Source organism: Phoenix dactylifera, unplaced genomic scaffold (genome assembly GCF_009389715.1).
Source record: "Phoenix dactylifera cultivar Barhee BC4 unplaced genomic scaffold, palm_55x_up_171113_PBpolish2nd_filt_p 001797F, whole genome shotgun sequence".
Classification (NCBI taxonomy): domain Eukaryota; kingdom Viridiplantae; phylum Streptophyta; class Magnoliopsida; order Arecales; family Arecaceae; genus Phoenix; species Phoenix dactylifera.
In genome coordinates, this window is record NW_024069092.1 from 13,897 (window position 1) to 19,291 (window position 5,395).

Genomic DNA, 5,395 nt, shown 5'->3' on the forward strand with positions numbered 1-5,395 from the left:
CCATCCGTTGGCACCATTCACAAGTTTGGGAAAAGTTATGGGCATCTTTGAAAAGTGTGGGCCAATAAAATCCACTCTGTAAAACTTTTGCTGCAGTTTTTCTACCCCCAAAATGTCCCCCACAAGCTTGTGAATGGCAGAACGAAAGAATACTTTGAAATTCGCATTCGGGGACACATCGACGGATTACTTGATCGGGACAATACTTGAATAGATCGGGATCATCCCAATAATAGAATTTTACTTGTGAAAAGAATCGGTTCTTGTCTTGAGTTGACCAATCATCAGGAATTCGTCCTATGGCCAGGTAATTTACTATGTTTGCAAACCATGGCGTTTTCATTCCTTGTACCCCAAATAATTGTTCATCTGGGAAAGCATCATGTAAAGGTGAGGTATTCTCAGAGGGCTCAAGAAGAATCCTAGATAAGTGGTCTGCTACGACATTTGCAGTTCCTTTTTTGTCCCGAATTTCTAGATCAAATTCTTGTAGTAAAAGAATCCATCGAATCAGACGGGGTTTGGTGTCTTTCTTTGCAAGAAGGTGTCGAAGGGCAGCATGATCAGTGAATACGGTAACCTTGGATCCTAAAAGATAAGATCGAAACTTGTCTAGCGCAAATACTACAGCTAGTAACTCTTTCCCAGTGGTGGTGTAGTTCAATTGTGCATCTGAGAGTGCTTTACTAGCGTAATAGATGACATGAGGTACTTTATCTAGCCGTTGCCCTAAAACTGCCCCAATTGCATAGTCGGATGCGTCACACATTAATTCAAATGGAAGGGTCCAATTAGGGGGCCGTATGATAGGTGCAGTGGTCAATTTCGAGCGAAGATTTTCAAATGCCTCCTCGCATGCTTTATCAAAGACAAAGGGAGTGTCCTTGGCCAGAAGATTGCACAAGGGTTTGGAAATTTTACTGAAATCCTGAATGAAGCGACGGTAGAAACCAGCATGGCCAAGAAATGATCGGATTTGTTTCACAGTTTTGGGTGGAGGGAGATTGGAAATAAGATCGACTTTGGCTTTATCTACTTCAATGCCCCTCTTGGACACGACGTGTCCTAAAACTATGCCTTCTTGAACCATGAAATGGCTCTTTTCCCAACTTAATACTAGGTTGGTCTCCTTACATCTTTTCAAAACTAAGGTCAAATTGTTCAGACAATCGTCAAAAGATAGGCCAAAAACTGAGAAATCATCAATGAACACTTCTAGAAAGTTTTCCACCATATCTGAAAAAATGGCCATCATGCATCGTTGAAAAGTTGTGGGTGCATTGCATAATCCAAAAGGCATCCTCCTATATGCAAATGTTCCAAATGGACAGGTAAAGGTGGTTTTCTCTTGATCGTCTGGGTAGACAGGTACTTGATTATATCCAGAATAACCATCTAAGAAGCAGTAGAAACCTTGACCGGCCAACCGTTCCAAAATTTGATCTATGAAAGGTAAAGGGAAATGGTCCTTCCTAGTCATTGAATTAAGTTTTCTGTAATCAATACACACGCGCCAACCCGTGGTTGTGCGTGTTTGTATCAATTCTCCTTCCGTATTTTCAACCACAGTGATGCCTGATTTCTTAGGTACCACTTGTGTCGGACTCACCCACTTACTATCAGAAATTGGATAAATGATTCCGGCATCTAATAACTTCACCACTTCTTTCTTGACTACCTCCTTCATGTTAGGATTGAGTCTTCTTTGCATTTCTCGGGTGGGCTTTGCATCATCTTCGAGGTGAATTCGATGCATGCAAACGGAGGGGTCAACCCCTTTCAAATTGGCTACAGACCATGGCATGTTTATTCTCTTCTAGCACCCTTAAAAGTTTAACTTCCTGTTTCGTAGATAAGTTGGCCGCGATGATTACAGGGAGAGTATCTTCTGGTCCTAGAAAAGCATACTTAAGAGTTGTTGAAAGTGGCTTCAACTCAAGTTTAGGTGGAGAATCAATGGAAGGACAAAGTGGTGCGCTAGCAATGGGGGGAAGAGGTTCAGGTCGGATCTTCCAAGGAAGGGAACTCATGGAAGATTGATTGTCGAGTAAGATGTTGACTTCTTCTATGGCCTTGTCTATGTCAAAGTTGTCAATGTCAAAATGGGCCAAGCATGCCTCTAGGGGGTCATCTGCTAAGATATAGGGAAGGGCTTCCTCTACAAGATCATCCATTTCGTCAATTAGGCAACACTCATCTTTCCTCACATGTTGGTCAGCGGCATGAAACACATTCAACTTAATTTTCATGTTCCCAAATGATATATCCATTGCCCCAGTTCTATAGTTGATACATGCATTGGCTGTTGCTAAAAAGGGACGACCAAGGATCACAGGGATTTGTTTTTTAAGGTTGGGCACATGTTCCATGTCAAGGACGATAAAATCTACTGGAAAATAGAATTTGTCTACCTTGACAAGAACATCTTCAATCATCCCCCTTGGTATCTTCACCGATCGATCAGCCAATTGTAAAGATACCGAGGTAGGTTTCAATTCACCCAACCCAAATTTTTCATAGACTGAATAGGGTAGAAGATTCACACTTGCTCCTAGATCTAAAAGTGCTCGATCAATGGAGTTATCTCCTATGACACAGGAAATAGTGGGAGCACCAGGATCTTTGAACTTTGGAGGGGTGTTGTGTTCTCGCTTTACCCCGCTGCCCTTACTGTATTTCCCGCACTATTCCGTGGTTCAGTAAGAGAAGGCAATTCCTTCTCAATACCTTACCGGGGGATGGATGATGACCCACCCGCACACCGGTAGCGGTAAAAACAGTTAGCCCCGTGAGCCTCTCCAAACGTTCTCAAATCGGCCTCTTTGTTGTTGTTGTTGCGGGCGTACGGTACTACGGCCTTTATTATTCCACTTTCTCAAAATGTAGAGCAGGGGGTCGTCGGTTAGCCCCCTATTTTCAACCATTATAGCTGGTGTTGACCAGCTTAGCGATACGGACGGACACGAAGAAGAACACAGGCAGCGGAAATGCAAAAGAGTTGGACAAAGAAATTTTCTGATCCACTTATATAGGAAATGCTCAGTTAGGAGGACCTTTTTAGGCACATGTGTTCTAGATTTCCGCTTTTGGGTCCAAAGGTCTTTGAGAAATTTGGCATAGGAGGGAACTTGTTTGATGGCATCAAGGAGTGGGAGGTTGATTTTAACTTGTTTGAAGACCTCCATCATCTCTTCTAATGAAGTTCCCTTCTTGCCAAAGGGAGAGGGTGCATTAAGTGCTTCAGGGAATGGAGCCTTTGGAATGTGGGTTGTGGCAGATGGTGGACTAGCTGAAGAAGGTTTTGGGTTTTCATGTGATACATTCCTCTCCTCTTCTTCACCTTCCTTATTGTTACCCTCCCCAACCTTATTATCTATTATACGTCCACTCCTTAGGATATTCAAAGCATTGGCTTGCTCATGATTTAGTCGAGTTTCTTGAGCCACGTATTGTCCCTTAGGATTACTCATTGGTTGACTTGGAAGCTTACCTTCCTCTCGCTTGTTTAATGCATTGGCTAGTTAACCCATTTGGGATTCTAGCTTAGCAATTGATTGCGTGTGAGAGTGCAATAGTTGTGTGTTTGCCTCCAAACCTTGAAGGGCAGTCAACACTTTCTCCTCAAAGGCTGTATTTCATTGGGTTGGAGGAGGAGGATGCTGAAATTGAGTCGAGGGACGGTAGAGATGAAAATTCTGAGGGTTTTGAAAATTTTGGGAGAAGGGTTGGGAGGTATTAGAAGCTTGCTGCCTCCAAGAAAAATTTGGATGATTCCGCCAACCCGGGTTATATGCATTGGAAAATGGGTCATTACCTGGTCTGGGCTGTGTTTGGGCAGCATTGATGTGTTCTTGCACGAGTTCGGGGAATTGGGGTGCTGAGGGGCACTCATGAATAGGATGCGATGGGCTAGAACAGATAGCACATACTTGTGCTTGGGAAGAGCTAACGACATGTCCTCCTATCATTAGTTGGTCAATCTTATGGGACAATGCATCTACCTTGCTAGACAGGTCAATAGAATGACTTATTTCACAAATGGCCCCTTTTCTTTGAAAATTCGGGGGTGCTTGACGAGAACATGAAGCATGGTGGAGGGAGTTTTCATTAAGATTTTCAAATAGTTGCCATGCTTCATGCTCATTTCGAAGCATGAAAGTCCCCCCGCATGCAGCATCGATCATCTGACGGTTTCGTTCAGTCAAACCGTCATAAAAACATTGCACTAGCTGCCACTTAGGTATTTGACGATGAGGGCATTTACGGATTAGGTCCCGAAATCTCTCCCAAGTTTCATGAAATTCTTCTCCCTCGGTTTGGGAGAAGCTTGTAATGGCACGTCTAAACTGGTTCGTTCTTCCTATAGGAAAGTATTTTTTAAGGAATTCTTGTTGCATTTGATCCCAAGAACGAATCGAGTTAGCTTCTAAAGAATTCAGCCATTGTTTGGCTCTATCTTTAAGGGAGAAGGGAAATAATCTAAGTTTTAGAACATCATCAGTGAAGTTCTGAATCTTGACAGTGGTACAAATCTCAAGGAATTCATCTAGGTGTTTATATGGGTCTTCATTGGTGAGCCCATAAAAAGATGGGAGCATTTGGATCACACTAGACTTTATTTCGTATTGTACAGCTGCTACTTCAGGTAATCGAATGCAAGATGGGGAAGTGTAAATGGTGGGAGTAAAGTACTCCCTCAGGAGTTTGGGTTGTTCTTCAGCCATCTTAAGAGGTGGGGATGATCCTAATGTTTTGATCTTAGCTCGAATGTTCCTAAGGGTTCGTTCTATTTCAGGGTCAAAAGGTAATAGGTTTCGTACTCTAGAACGACTACCTTGCATACACTAGTACTCGATCAATCAAGCATGCAATAAAAGAGAAAAGCATATCAATCCTAGTCTTTGTCCTAAACTCACTAGACAGCTCCTAACTGGTTTGAAGAGGGCACCTAAGCCTCCAATCCGGTCTAATGAACCGAGTTGACCAGGTAAGCTCCCAGGTAAGTGGAGGGGTCACGATGCGTTCGCAAAGGTCCCACTTAAAACTCACTTGCCTCGAACAGATGAACTGTCTCCCTTATAGGGACAAAGCTTGCCTAGACATCAACTAAGCCACAGAGCGAAATTGGTGCAACTTTCGGTGATCTTCGTCCTATTGAGCTCGAATGTCCCTAGGAGCCAACGTCTAATTGATTTTAATTAAAGTGACACTATGTGAGATTGAGTTCACCTAAGTTGGGCAAGAATCCGGTGATGAAATCCGGCTCTTATCTTGTTGGGGTGATTGCCCTTACTATGTGCGGATTAATTTGTGTATGTGTATCAAGCATACATTCACACTTTTGCTAAAATTAAAATCAAACAATCACCACAAAATTTCAAGCTAATAATTAATT

The 5,395-nt window shown here is 42.8% G+C and overlaps 1 non-coding gene across 1 annotated transcript; it reads left to right on the forward strand.

The window, feature by feature from the left end:
• The first annotated feature begins 4,242 nt into the window (after nucleotides 1–4,242).
• On the forward strand, nucleotides 4,243–4,348 carry LOC120109094. Its single transcript, XR_005510125.1, has one exon. It is a non-coding gene; the product is annotated as a small nucleolar RNA R71 (small nucleolar RNA).
• The last annotated feature ends 1,047 nt before the right edge of the window (nucleotides 4,349–5,395 follow it).